Here is a 15,849-nt window from a genome sequence, read left to right as displayed (position 1 = left end):
GTCCAGCTCACTACAGTCTTCCGAAAGTCATAAATCATAAAAGTCTACACTCCTTCCATATGTCTGATACATACATAGATATTTGTAATGAAGGAAAACAAATACTTCCCATTAGTGCGACTCATACATTTGAGGAAACACCATACACCTGTGACTCGTACCATTTGTAGTACATACTGTTCATATGCTAATTTGCCTGAAATAGCGGGTATTAGTTGCACATACTTTGCATGCCAAATCATGTAACGATACACATAAACGGCGATCACACGGTCACGAAAGATGATTCGATTGCGAAATCAATAAACAAATATGGGGACTTAATCACGTGTATTTTTTTAACATTCATGTTTTTTTATTCTTCAACCACTTAACCTAATTTACAGCTCTTTTTGTCCACTAGGGCACTGCGTGAGCGATTCTAATTGGCAGCTGCAATTAAACTTTGTACAGCGCCTAAATGTATTCTATTCATTCTTATTCTACTATATCGAACTGACAGCCTTTGCGCTGCTGTCACTTTCTATCCTGTCCATGGTAGAATGATGAGCACGAGGATGTTGATGTGTGGCTCTTGTTCCTTTTCCAGTCCGATTGGGGGTCCATTATGAGTTGCCGTTTCGCCGATATCCAATTATCCGGGTCCATTTGAGCTATGGAGCTCAGAAGAGGGTCAAGTGCCAGCCACTCTCGGGGGGAAGAGCAACTGACGAAGTGCCGGGGCTGGGATCGAACCCATGACCATCCACTTATGAAGTGAACGTGTAGCCGTTACGCTTCGGGCCCCGGCAACATTCATGCTAACTGTAAATTAAGTTGTTTTTAGCTAGTTTTGCAGTAACACTAATAGCTCTTCGAATCGAATAAAAACTTTTATGTATATTGTGCTCTGATTTTGCAGGGCTCAATGTTTTACTAACAAGTGAAAATTTATCCTATAAATATTTTTGTTCGCATGTTGGACACATAGGGCCGATTTCTTCACCCTGACTTAAGCGTTAAACCAGGTTTAAATACATAAGCATTTTTTATGTTTATGGGTAAGCCTGGTTTACCGGTTAATCCGAGGTGAAGAAATCAGCCCTTAGATAATTGCTTTAAATTATTCTTTCGGCACACTTACTTGATACACTCGCTTTAAGGTAAGCATATGTAATCATTTTTTTTATTGTGAAATCAATCAATGGTCGTTTGAAACAGTTTTAGATAGGGTATGTGTTCCATCAGTAATCTCACGCTCCCATATTCATCCTATTCGAAAACAAGCGATTACGGCACCGATTGATTCCGTTCTTTTTGTTTTCATGGGTGCTCACTTCTAACAAAAAATACAAAAATAAGAAACAAAACAAACAGCGTTTCATTCCTTTGTTTTCCATAGGATGAAAATGGGAGCCACATGCTTAATAAGGGAACCAATACCCTATGATGATGATGAACCTGGGCATGCTAGCGAAATACATGTACGTAAAAAGAATATCGAATTGAGTACGAGACACTGAAAATGACCTAACAGGTGAGGTCGAAATACGTATCTGTCAAAGAATGCAAAATAGTAGTGCAATTAAAAGGGTCAGTCCTTAACTCTATTTTTTTAACTTAGTTTTAGAAATGTTCATTGTTGTTTATGCTGAGAACGAATTTATCGAAATTTACAGATAAAATAAAAATTGAAAATGTACAACAAGATTAAGAAGACATCAATGCTCTGGAAATTTCATAAAAAATCGAATTTATTTTAATTTTCCTCGATGAAAGATTCTTGAACCTCCAGAATCTTAATATATACAACTAAGGCTAACTTATAACGAAAAAAATATTTTAGGTTCATGAAAGTGTGATAATAATCCTGTTTCAACACACCGTGTATTGGCCAAGTAATAGCTCTATACGATCAAAAAGGCAAAATGTAGTTCTAATGGTTACTTGGGTTGATCATACATGGGAAAAACTTGGAAAGTGTCCGAAGTATCATTACAGTGGTTTTTCGGTTTTATCACGATCAAAAAAAATTTTACCGTGATATAAACGAAACCGTGAATTTAGTGAAACGAGAAAAAAATGTAATTTTTTCATTCAAAATCGTTCAGCTGTAATATTTATGAGTCGTAGTTCACATTTTTTAACAGTTTTTGTGGACTGGGCAATGCAGTATTGATTTTATTTTGATTTCGGAATGTTTTAGAACAAGTGTGATAAAAACGAAACGGAAATCGTGATACTCTCTAAAATAAAAGCTCTCATTTTTGAGTAGCGTCCATGCCGCACAGGGACTGTGTTGGAAACACACATTTTTTTAAATTGCTCGTACGCTCACATTTTTGCAAAATATCAATATTTTTCGGTATTTGAAGGTGGTTTATAAACCCAGTGAGGTTGCCATGTCGAAATTATTGCAAAATACATGCTCATGTGAGCGTACGAGCAATTTTAAAAGAATGTGTGTTTCCAACACAGTCATGCGCGGCATGGATGTTTACTAAAAATGTGCAGGCCGAACACATTTTTGAGCGTAGCCGTTTTTGCGTGTAAAATCAAATAGAAAAGCGTGAATTCGGGCGAGTAGTGATTAAAACGACTAGTGATAAAACCGAAACGCCACTGTACTACAAAATTTTAATATGTCATCTTCATTGATTCGGGTTAAGTTATTGTGAAGAACCAGTTCTACCAATCTGCCATAAACATTTTCCCATGTCTTTGTACTGTATCGTTCATAGAGTTAGTACAGCAGCAGCAGCCATAGTAGTGCACCGTGTGAGACTGCTTTAACACTACTGAGAGCGAGTTAGGAGTAACAACTCTCGATTTTTTTTTGTCACGATACAAGAGAATTCTCTTCAGAGAACAATCTATTATTTTCACTTGGTGGATCCCCTGATACACAAATTTTAAACTTGAGTTTATGTTTGAGATGCTATGTGAGAGGAAATCGCATTTCATTGAGCGTAGGATGCTAAGCTACGATGTACTGTCTGCTCAATGAATGCCAGAAACTTATTTGTAACATTTGAATACCTACATTTGCTACATGATGGTATTCGAACAACATGCAAAACAAAATAACGCAAAGATTGGATGCAATTGGATGTCTATCTGGAAGCAGCCCATCATCGATGCAGTTGTCGTCATCGTCGTCGCTGCAAGTTGAGAGCAGAGACTGAGACGACCTGTTGAACATAACCAATATCGTTTATTGGTTTTTAGATGCGATTGACGGTGGATTGCGTGTGAATAAAAACCGGTGACGCTCTTCTGTAGCGGAGGAAAAAATTTTCGAACACGCATGGTGTCAAATATGACGGGGTTGCATAAATGACCACAACCCGAGAGAGAATTTCAATAGGTGTTAATGAACATGTTATGTTTATAATTGCATTCCCGATTACCGCATGATAATATCCTGTAGTAATAAAATTTAGGGTTCGTTCAAATATTACGTAACGCAAAGAGGGGAGGGAGGGGGTCTAGCGCTGTGTTACGCTTCATACAAAATCTCAAAATTTTCCATACAAGAGTTGTTACGTGGGGGAGGGAGGGGGTCTAAAACTATCAAATTTTGCGTTACGTAATATTTGAATGAACCCTTAAATATAAGATTTAATATTTTATCCGTGCATTTACCGGCAGTTATATTATCTGTTAGTTAGTTTATATCTGAAAATAAGTAAGTCCCATATTGTCTAGTGGTTAGGATATCCGGCTCTCACCCGGAAGGCCCGGGTTCGATTCCCGGTATGGGAAGTTTTTTGGGCGAATGTTACTGAATCTATCGTCGTTGTTGATGTAGGTGAAGTAGTAGGTTTTCTAATCGGTAAAGTAGTTAACAAAAAAAATATACCGCCCAACGTGGGGCTCGAACCCACGACCCTGAGATTAAGAGTCTCATGCTCTACCGACTGAGCTAGCCGGGCTGGTGAATAACTAGGGAAAACTGATCCAATGTAAATCTTTTCTCTTCTGCACTACGGATCCTATCCTCAAATTCTTTATTACACCAACGAACTGACAGTATAAAGTAAATATACTGAAGTAGAATTATTTATAAATAAATAAATAATATTGGAAAGATCTCACCAATTGTTGTGGGGTTTTTGTGGTTCAAAGCTGATCATCTAATTCTTTATTACACCAACGAACCTAACCTAAAAATTTCTGACAATTCATAGGTCATTTTGACAGTTGTAACATGAGCATGAAAAGGACGGCAACAAAATCGATAAAGTAGAATATGTTATCCGTCCTTTTCGTGCATGTGTGTGGTCTGTCAAAATGGAGTATTGTGTTGTTCTTCGCTGAGTATTGTGTTGTTCTTTACAGAGAAGAACATTAATCAAGACAATTCTTCATTACACCAATAAAGCTAGCCATGAAAATGTTTGACACTTCTGAGGTCATTTTGACAGACCACACACATGCACGAAAAAGACGGATAATATGTTCTACTTTATCGATCTTGTTGCCGTCCTTTTCATGCTCATGTTACATCTGTCAAAATGACCTGTGAATTGTCAGAAATTTTTAGGTTAGGTTCGTTGGTGTAATAAAGAATTAGATGATCAGCTTTGAACCACAAAAACCCCACAACAATTGGTGAGATCTTTCCAATATTATTTATTTATTTATAAATAATTCTACTTCAGTATATTTACTTTATAACTGCATATAAGTTGAAAATTCGCTATTTTCAACATTCTTTCATCTATTGGAAGATGTTTCAGTTCTGGGCTCTTTCTAAGTTGATGAAGGGATTTATAAATGCTTGCAAGGACTTGGCCAGGTGTGTGGAGCTGAGTGAATCTATGACATTGTAGATAGTAGCGACATCAGCAATGTCAATGGAAATTCAACTTTGCAACTCCATCCAAGATTTGTGCAAGTATTCATGCTATGCTATGCTATGCTGTGTGTGGTCTGTCAAAATGACCTGAGAAGAGTCAAACAGTTTCATGGCTAGCTTTGTTGGTGTAACGAAGAATGTCGCTTTGGCAGATCGAACATGAACAAAAACCAAAGAACCTAACCTCAAAATTCTTCATTACACAAATTCTTCATTACACCAACAAAGCTAGCCATGAAAATGTTTGACACTTCTGAGGTCATTTTGACAGACCACACATTCTTCATTACACCAACAAAGCTAGTCATGAAAATGTTTGACAATTCACAGGTCATTTTGACAGACCACACATTCTTCATTACACCAACAAAGCTAGCCATGAAAATGTTTGACAATTCACAGGTCATTTTGACAGACCACACACATGCACGAAAAAGACGGATAACATAATCTACTTTATCGATCTTGATGCCGTCCTTTTCATGCTCATGCTCATGTTCTCTGTCAAAATGACGTGAGAATGGTCAATCATGTTGAGGTTAGGTTCGTTGGTGTAATGAAGAATTCTTCATTTTCATATTTTCATGGTTGGTTGTTGATGTAATGAAGAATACAAACGTCTTAATGTTCAGTGCTGATAAATATCAATCTCTGTGCAATTATTTCAGTCAAATTCGATTGAGTTGAGTTTTGATCAATTTGAGTCTTGTTATATGTATAAAAATTAAACTATGCTTGTTTGAATGGTCATGATTTGTTTCGAGAATGGGTCAACTAATTTGCACATTTCCTTCACTGTTGCATTTTTCCAGGGCTCCGATGAATTTATGTAACGATGTAGGAAAAAAATAACCGGATTGATAATGTTCGCTGTAGTAACCTCCGCATAATGTAATTTCATTTTCCCCTTTTATCTGAATTAGCTAAAACGGAGGGCGCAGTATCTTAAAATCCGAAACCATAATGTCCCAATACATTATGGCACAATTTTCCGTTAACGCATTTAAGTTTTCGGACGTTATTTCGCGAAAAAAACGCGCCATAATGACAGGGACATAATGGCCCCGGACGATAGGATCCAGCCCCAAAGAGAAGGGAGGTTACTCTAATAAACATGTAGCAAACACCGATTTTCTCCGTTCATGGATTTGGTTACGCATGATGTTTGGTATGTTGGACTAGATTTGTTCAGTTTTTAGGAAATATTGCTCCCGTTAAATTATTCATAAACTAAACAATCAGGCTAGCAATTTATTTAACAGTTTATTGTTTTAGTTTTTGTTCAGGAAAGAGAAGAGTCTTATTTTCATACAATTTGTTATACACACCATTTCTTTGTATGAGTATCCTAGTTGCTTACCTGAAATTGAAAAAAAAGACAGAATATTAGTATTTGTTTTTTCATTCAATGCTACATGTTTTATTCTATTTTTCAATGTTTTTCGTGTTTTAATGAGAAATGTATTTGTAAATCAAGAAGGTGCTTAATATTATCATAAAGGAAGAAATCTACTTCGTCATATGCGCTAATTCCCGTCATATCACACACTCTTAAGATAAAGAGGGACAGAAAAACAGAAAGATTACGCCATTGCCAGTATAAGATGTGCGGTGAAAAAAGTGAAAGATTGTAAAGTCATGTACCAAAAATCATCATACCCGTCAGTTATAGTTAGACAAAGCATTAGACAAATAACGACACAAGTATTTACCCCCTGAGGAAGACGCCACCAAGCGTCGAAACGTTGGGGTAATAGAAAACGTCATTAGTTTAATAAAGCCTGCGTAGCCGAAAAACTAAAAAAAGATAGAAACATATTTTCACTAAACAATGGATTTTATAATTCGCACAGTTCTACAATTGAAAGTTTTGATGTCGCAATGTTAGAACCCATCTGCCCTCATCGTCGCCATTTCCTGGTGGTAAGTAATTGTTGGTTGCACTGCACTGTTGCTGGTTGGACATTCGGACTGCAACTTCTCTCAGCAACTATACAGCAAATAGTAGTGTCGTCGTCTATACAGTTTATACATGCTGGACATGTACGTGACTCATTATTGATGCCTGTTTCTGTATGGGTATTGCGTACTGGCAGCTGCCGCACTGCAATGGAGTTCTACCGCCGCCGCCAGCCACCAGACAAAAATAGCAAATAATTGACCCACCAGTTAACCTTTGCGCTGGATTCAACGGATGATGGACTGCGCCTGAGAAAACTGAAAAAGCTGCAAGCAAATAGAGATCTATCTTTTTCTATAAACGCAGTTTTGCAGTAAGGCATCAGGTACTTCGAACAGTGTGGCTAATCGATTGTGAAGGATTTTGTTGCCAAATATTGAACCGGTCCAACATCAGCCGCTGGCGAACGCTTCTGCTACTCCTCACTGCGGTTTGGAACGCGCGCATCATCTGCCTTTTTCTTTGGTCGACACTTTTTTTTTATGAATCACAAATCAAACACCGATTGATGATGTTGTGCAAAATTCGCTTTCTGCCTAAATGCAGATGCTAACGAATTGGAGTGATTTGATCAACCCAGTTTGGACACTTTGAAAGAGCGGTGCCAGCGTCAGGCTTGGATTACATCATTCCCGTAGTGGAGACCTTGAATGCGTCGTCGTCGTCGTTTCCTTATCTACCCAGAAGCGCGGGAACGCAGCACATCAACTGCTGGTGGTGAGTGCCGCGGTGCTGATCAATCTGGCAAACAGAAACAGCATTCTACTTCCACATGTTTGATTTCTCGCTTTCCAACGTCCACTCTACTGCTAGCCAATGCTGTTCCTCTTGCTGGTGTCGAACAGCACCAGGCCGCCAACAGACGCCAGGTGAGATGAGTAATGCAAACCAAAAGAGGCCGGTCGGTGCTGTTGTGTGTGATATCTGGGTAATAGAATCGCACCCCTTCTGAGCAGCGCCCGCTCCAACCAGTCCCTCTGGCGCAGCGGATAGCGCGTTGGACTTCTAATCCAAAGGTCGCGGGTTCGATCCCCGCGAGGGATGTAAGGATTTCTTTTTTACCATGCAATTTTTCATTAGACCAATTCTTTATTACTCCACGAAACCTAACCTTTAAAATGTTTTGTAACTCACCAAGAAAAGGGTTGACAAAGTAAAGACATTTTTTGTCTTTATTATCTTCTGGCATGTGTGTAAGATTGACCTGAGATTTGTCTAGAGGTTAGATTTCCTGGTGATTTCCGCTTCATTCACAAAGCGCAGCTTTCGTGCGAATCGATGATTCGATCGATGCGCCGCCGCTCGCTGCCTCCTTCCTTTCCAACCCAACGTGGTTGCGCGTTTATTCAAGCGCGCCTGCCTGCCTCTCATTTCATCATTTCTTCCTTCCGTCATCTTTCCTTTCAACAGAAGAGCACAAGAAGCATAGATGAAACTGATACATATAAAAAGCTTCCCATACCGGGAATCGAACCCGGGCCTTCCGGGTGAGAGCCGGATATCCTAACCACTAGACAATATGGGACTTGCGATGGAAATAGCTTCAACGCTATTTTGTTTGAATGATGCTAAGACTTGTGCTGAGTTTAGCAACTTTGAAAATTTTCATGCGAAAAGTTTCACGCATCGAGAAATCAGATTTTCGAGAAATAATTTAGGGGGTGCACTAAACAGATCAAACAATTACGTAAGCCATGATTATCTGAATATTTTTCATTTTTAATGCATCCTTACACCAACAAAGCTAGCTATGAAAATGTTTGACACTTGTCACATGCACGAAAAATACGGATCAAATGTTCTACTTTATCGATTTTGTTGCCGTTCTTTTTATGCTCATGCTACATCTGTCAAAATGACCAGAGATTTTCCATTCATATTGAGGTTAGGTTCGTTGGTTGGTGTAATAAAAAATTCAGTTTTAATGATGCTATTACACCAACCAACCCAACCTCAAAATAACTGACAACTCTCAGGACATTTTGACAGATGTAACATGAGCATGAAAAGGACGGCAACAAGATCGATAAAGTAGAATATAGGATCCGTCTTTTTCGTGCATGTGTGTGGTCTGTCAAAATGACCTGAAAGTTGTCAAACATTTTCATGGCTTGCTTTGTTGGTGTAATGAAGAATGAAGAATATGTTATCTGAAATCTGAACAACTTTGAAAATTTTCAAGCGAAATGGTTCACATCGACAGAGTGGCCGAGAGATCAGATTTTCGAGAAATAAAATTCGTCATCACACCAAACCTTGAAAATGTCTAATAAGTCTCGGGTCTGTTAAATGCTCTAAAAGGAGTAAGAAAAGGTCGGCATGATTTCTCTCATTTCAATTCTGCATGGTTTCTATCAACTATGAACATGATGCTGAAGAAAATAAAGATAATTTTTATAGTTAAATATTGAAAATCCTTTTATGATTTTTAGGGAAAAAACGTTTTAAGATGTTCTGGCCAAATTTCCGCAGAGACAGTAATTCTAAAAAAAAACACACGGAGAAACGGCTAGAAAAACTGCTTAAACAATCAAGATAGAAATTTGGCTCTTCCCTTTTTGGCATAATGTCATTTTGCCGTTTGGCGTAATGCCATAGGCGAATTTGACGGAATTTAACGATCACTCTGTTCTCTGGTGGCAGGAATGAGAACCCTATGAAAAGAGTGACTCGCCGCAAAATTTGCCATGGCGCGGCATAGGCAAAGTGCACTTTTTTTCAATGTAGACGGTTCAACAATACCGTATACTGTTCGAATTGTATCCCGAATGGGTGGTTAAGCACGTTTTATGGTTATCGTTTATGCGGCGGGATGCCTCCGGCGAGCGATCTTCCGGATTTTTTTTGTTAGCTGGCCAATCCGGTGTCTGTTGGCGTGGGCATCAAGAATGATGGAAGCCATTATCAATGGAAAATAGGAACTAACAAGGCAAAATTTTTGTTAATTTTAAGACGAAAAATTGCATTTTTGATGTAAACAAACGATTTTCTCCTCATCTCACCTAGCGCCTCTACAATTGGGGGTCATTCGAATTCTTCTATTTGAAGGTCTGGCAGTGAACATTGATGATTGAAATAACTAATTTAATGGTTACTAAGTTTCCATAAACAGTGAGTTAGAAATAAAAAAAATCGTCCATAGTTCCGTTTTTTTATGGAATCCGTACGAGAACTCTGAAATTATTACAAAGATTTCTTCAGAAATTCTTCCAAGGATTCTTCAAGAAATTTCCTTCGAGATTTCTTCAAAAATTTCAAATGGGATTCCTCCGACAATTTCATTTAATTTGGAAACCTTCGATAAAATCAATCCATGGATTCCGTCAGAAATTACTCAAGGAATTCGGCCTCTAAATCTACCGAAGTTTCTTTCACCGGAGGTTTTTTTGAGGAAATTCATCCTGGAATTTTTCAAGAATTAATTTCTCCTGTCCTTCCATCATGAATTTCTCCAAGAATTCCTTAGGTAGACTTCAATGGTTTCCTTCTGAAACTCCACCAGGAATTAGAACCTCAGGAACCTCAGGAGGAAAATCTTCGAGAAAGCGTTTGAAAATTCATCGAAAATTTCTCCAGGGATTTCTTTAAACTTTTAGTTGCTACGCAGTCTTCATTCTTAAAACGGGTTTATTATTTACCCAACGTTTCGGCACGAGGTGGTGCCTTCATCAGGGGGAAAATAATGTTCCATTAAAAGTTCACAATTATTAAGGGATTCATAAATAAAATACAAAAGGAATTCCTCCAGAGAATACTTTCATAATTCAGGCAAGAATTCTTTCCAAGATTTCTGCAGGAATTCATACACAGATTCCGTCAGGAATTGCTCCAGACATTCCTTTATTTATTTTCCCAGAAATTTTTCTGGTATTTCCTCTAAGGTTAACTCCAATAACTCCTTGGATTCTTTAACCTTTTGGAGCCGATTTTTTTCGCCACTGTGGACGCAACCTCGCTGGTGTTGAACACGTTTGTTATGCTCGGTTTCATCGCCGGGGTCATATATGACCCCTTCGGCTCCAAAGGGTTAAGCAATTATTTATTTATTTAAACATATGTCCTGGGAATCTACAGAAATGTCTTTAGAAATTTCTTTAGAGTATTTTGTAAGGATCTTTTTAGACGCCTATCTTCGCGTTTCTCCAGGTATTCCTAGGTTATTTTTTTTAAGAAATTCGTCCACAGTTTTCTCAACGAATAAGATTTTATTTATGGATTTATCCAACAGTTTCCTATATTTTTTTCTATGGATTCCACCAAGGGTTTCCCGGGAAGTTTCTCTAAGCATTTCTCGAGGAAGTTCTTAAGGAATTCTTCCTTAAATTCCTTCACAAATTTTCTTGCGATTCTTTAGATATTACACCAGAGATTAATTTAAAAGGACTTCATAAAATTTCTACAAAGGTTTACTGAAGATTTCTTTAGAAATTTCTTCGGCGGCTCATTCTGAAATTCCTTTTAGGAGATATTTTTATCTCCAGAAACTTCCCTAGAAATTTCTTCAGAAATTTCAGCAAAGGATTTATTCAAAAGTTTTTCGAATGGAGTTTTTCAGAAATTCATTCGAAATTCTCTTCACAAATCCGAAAGGAAATTCTTCGGAAGTTAATCACAAGATTTCTCTAAGAAATTCCTTTAGTGGTTCCTGCAGAAATTCCTACAAGGATTTGTTTTAGAAATTCAGAATTTTCCGCTTTCAGAAATTTCTCCAGGGATGTCTTAAGAAAATCCTTCAGAGATACCTATCTTAAGAAATTTTTCCGGAGGTTTTCCAGAACCTCTTCCGAAAATTCCTTCAGTAATTTCGCCATTGATTCCTCCAGGAGTTCCTTCTCTTCATTTCTATTTTTTTTTTACATAAAGATTCCCAAGGGTTTATTCTGAAATCAGCAACAAATTATGAAAACGACGTATAATCAATGCTACACCATTGATTATACGTCGTTTTCAAAATTTGTTACTGAAATGTTCCTCAGGGATTGCTATAGAAATTTCTCCATGGATTCCTTCAAAAGTTCCGCTAGGAGTTCTCACAGAAACTTCACAAAAAAATCTTTTAGAACATCTTGCATTGATTGCTCCAGAAACTCATTCGGGGATTTTAACCATATTCATTCAGAGCTACATCCTAGAATTCCTTCAGAAATTCCTCTAGTTTTTTTTTTCAGAAATTAATCCATGGATTTTTTTAAATCCTGAAGTATTTTCTTTAGAAATGCTTTCCTTTTTTTCAGAAATGCTTCCCTCTCTTCAGAAATGTTTTCAGAAAATCGCAAAAAATCTTTAAAAAATTCCACCTGGGATTCTTTTAAAAAAATCTTCTCGATATGCTTTCATTTTTTTAAAGAGATTTGTTCAGAAAATCCGCTAGATTTTCTATCAAAATATTCACAAAACACTTCTTTTTAGAAAATCTTGCAATGATTAAATAAGAAATTCCTCTGCAGTCCAGATATTTTTTGGAAACTTCTGCAAGGATTCTTCAAGTAAATCTCCCAGGAATTCCTTCACCAAAAACTCTTTCAAGGATTCATTCGGAAATATTCTTCAGGTATTGCTTTAGATTTTCTTTCCGGAGATTCCTTTAGAAATTCTACTGGGAATTCCACCATAAATTTCACAAATATTTTTTAGGACATCTTACAATGGTGACATCTGAAGTTCTTTCCAGATTTTCTTCAGAAATTCCTCTAAGGAATATTACAGATCTATACCCAGGATTTTTCTTTCAGAAATTTCTATAAATATTTATTTGAAAATTTCTCCAGAAAATTCTTCAGAAATTCTTCCAGAGAGTTTCCTGGCCATCTTCTGAAAATTCCTTCGGATTCCTTAGACAATTTCTTAAGCATTTCTCCAGAAAGTCCCACTCAATTTTCTTCTCATGGATTCTTTCTAAAATTCGGTCAGGAATACATTTTGGAATATACTTTAGATATATTTTTGGAAATTTCTTCAAGCCTTCCCCCAGAAATTTCGTAAAGAATCTTAGAAGAAATTCATGCAAGTATGTCTTCAGAATTTTATCCATGAATTCCTTGAGAAGCTTCTTAAAGGATTCTTTCAGAAATTTTTCTAGAAACTGCTTACGATTTTTTTTTGAAAGATTCATGTAGAACAACATGACTGTTTTTTTTATATTCCTTTATGGTTTATTTAAAAAATCCGACCAATTTTTTTTTAGAAATTCTTTTAGATTGGCTTCCACAAAGTTTTTCCAAGGGTCTCCTCAGGAAGGTGTCCTCGATTTTTTTTGGAATATTTCAAGAAATCTGTGCACAGATATTTCCTAGGAATTTTTCTGGAAAGTTATTCCTTTAATATTTTTTTTTCGTGAATTTTAACTTCTGCTTATTCTTCACACCGCTTTAAAACTTCACAGGAGACTTTTTATGAATATTTACAAATGTGTATTCATTTTTTTCTCCAGTTATTCCTCCAGTGATGTCTTCAGAAAACATCATTCAGGAATTTCTTCAGAAATTCCTATAGGAATCCGTCTGACAATATCAACAGAAATTCTTTTCGGAAATCAAACAGGAATTTTGTTAGCAGTTTTTGCTGGTTTTTCCTTGAATTTTCAGAAATTTTTCATTTTTTTTCCTCAGGGATTTACCACGGATTCATCTCAAGAATACTAGAGATTTCTACAGGAATTCAAATAGAGAATTATTCGTTAACTAGTTCAAGAATTCATTTAATATAGCCTTCAGAAATCGATTTTGAAGTTTTTCCGTTAATTTATTCTGATCTTTTTCAGGGATATCTGCAGTATTCCGAAGCTTTCCTCAAAAAATCCCCAATGTATTTTTTTCCTCTGAAAATCCCATTAAGGCGAAACTGGATCCATTTCCTCATTTTTTGGTTTTTGATTTTTTATTAAATAACGAAGCAATATTTTCAAAAACGGTTTTCGTGCACGTGTAGAGTATGGATCAAGGTATCTTCTGAATTTTTTTTCTTAATGAAAATGTTTTTCGTTTTTGCAGAAACCATTTTTAAACAAAATTTCACAAAAAAAATGGTTTTTGCAAAAACGGAAAACATTTTCACCATCAAAAAAAATCAGGAGATACCTTGATCCATACTCTACACGTTCACGAAAATCAATTTTGAAAATATTGCTTCGTTATTTAATAAAAAAAATCAAAAACCAAAAAATGAGGAAATGGATCTAGTTTCGCCTTAAGACCTTACAGAAATTCCTTATGGTGGACTTATGTTTTTTGAGAGGTGGTTATTATTAAGGAAGAAACTGTTTTCACAATAATTTGCATTTTGCACTTCATCAACAGGAGGCGCTACCCAGGTAACCAATAAGCATTTAAATAAGCTGTATTTCAGCTATAAAACTGCATTATATCTGCTTGATGCTGTATCATAGCAGTTCGACTGCTGAATTGCCCTGTATTAGCAATTCAAATGCTGCCTAAAATCTGACAGCTGTTGTGTAGCATTTCAAATGCACGATATTTTTTGGATAACAAGCATCCTAACTGCTATTTTATTGCCATAAAACTGCTAAGAGAGATGAGCGATGTTAAAACTGTTACTCATTTCAACATTGCCACGACTATAGGATCTATTACCATTCAGATGTCCTATCATTTACTGGTAGCAACGAAGCAAATCAATGAGAGAACAAATGTTTTTCAAATAAATCCCATGGAATAAGAAACTAATTATGCCATCGTGTATTATGGGAATGTTTTGATTATCAGCACTTGTCCGAATCGTTGTGCGGGCACAGCAAAATACCTGCCGGTGAGGTACTGAAGCCTTTAATAGATCAAAAAATCAACGCACATTATCTGATCATTTATAGCTCATCCTGCAGCGCGGTTCAGCATCATCATCAGCCAGAGGATTGTGGGATCGAATCCCAATTTCAGCGGGAACAGCAGAAAACAACTGCAAAAAGACAACTGCAAAAATAAACAACAGTCCCAAAGTCGCACAGGAGAGTGTGAGTAAAAATAGAAAGGGAAGAATATGAAGCGACTGAAATGCGCAGGGGAAAATATTTTTGTTTATGTTCGAATTTTTGGGGATAGAAAAGATAAGCATTTAATCAGCCATATATTGGGCCAAAACCTGCTTTTAATTAGCAGTTATGGCGCATATACGGCATATTAGCATTTAATGGTCTGCAGTAAAGGCGCATATAGTGCTAAATAAAGGCAATTTTAACTGCTTATTGGTTACCTGGGTAGTATTAAACGGAATAATACTAGCGGAAATCTCCAGAGGAATTCATGGCTAAACTGATTGAATCATTTCTGGAGAAATAACTGATAACATCCATAATGAATTTATTTAAGGAACCTAAAGAGGGATTCCCGCAGAAATCCTTGGATCAACTTCCAATACATTTTTTCGAAATTCATAATAGACATTTATGAAGGAACCCTGAAAGGGTTTCTCAGGACATTCTCCTGAAAAGTTCCAAGACAATTATGTGGATAAATCCCTGTTGTTATTCTAGGAGGAATTATTGGAGAAGTACCTACAGAAATTTCAGGAAAAATCCCTACAGGAATTCTTGTATAAACTTGTGAAAAAAATGTCCTGCCGGAAAACCAGAAATAATTTCTGAAGGAATACCAGGAGGAATTACTGAAGGAATCCCAGGAAAAACTGTGGAGAAATGTCAGGAAAAATTCTAATGAAAATATCTGAAGGGGTTCTTATAGAGATCTCAAGAAATATTCCTCAGGACAGTCCCGAAGGAATTCCTGCAGGAATCTTACCATGAATTCCTGAAAGGTTTCAAACAGAAATTCTTAGAAAATTCCCTCAAAAAATATGGTGGATAGAATCTCTGGATAGAAAAAAAAACATGAAGAAATACTAAAGTAATCCAGGGAAGGAAAAGGTTCAATATCTGACGTCAGATTGTTATAAAATCACGAAAGCTGTTTTGTATGCGTAGATTTTCAGTGAAAGAATATGAAGACCAATGCAAAAATCCTTGTTTGTAATTTCGCGGAATACATCAGGGATTGATTTATGAAATAGTGCTTCATATTCTCTATGCCATGAAGATCCC

At 36.7% G+C, this 15,849-nt stretch overlaps 5 non-coding genes across 6 annotated transcripts in view; 2 read left to right on the top strand and 3 right to left on the bottom strand.

The window, feature by feature from the left end:
• The window catches only part of LOC109418038 (uncharacterized), a 462,219-nt gene that overhangs the window by 164,919 nt on the left and 281,451 nt on the right, over positions 1-15,849 (bottom strand). The window lies entirely within an intron of this gene.
• Positions 3,673-3,744, top strand: Trnae-cuc (transfer RNA glutamic acid (anticodon CUC)). Its single transcript has one exon. It is a non-coding gene; the product is annotated as a tRNA-Glu (tRNA).
• Trnak-cuu (transfer RNA lysine (anticodon CUU)) lies at positions 3,842-3,914 on the bottom strand. Its single transcript has one exon. It is a non-coding gene; the product is annotated as a tRNA-Lys (tRNA).
• Trnar-ucu (transfer RNA arginine (anticodon UCU)) lies at positions 7,772-7,844 on the top strand. The gene has a single exon. It is a non-coding gene; the product is annotated as a tRNA-Arg (tRNA).
• Trnae-cuc (transfer RNA glutamic acid (anticodon CUC)) lies at positions 8,254-8,325 on the bottom strand. Its single transcript has one exon. It is a non-coding gene; the product is annotated as a tRNA-Glu (tRNA).

Source organism: Aedes albopictus, chromosome 2 (assembly GCF_035046485.1).
Source record: "Aedes albopictus strain Foshan chromosome 2, AalbF5, whole genome shotgun sequence".
In the NCBI taxonomy this organism is placed as follows: domain Eukaryota; kingdom Metazoa; phylum Arthropoda; class Insecta; order Diptera; family Culicidae; genus Aedes; species Aedes albopictus.
This window is presented reverse-complemented; position numbering and strand designations above follow the sequence as displayed.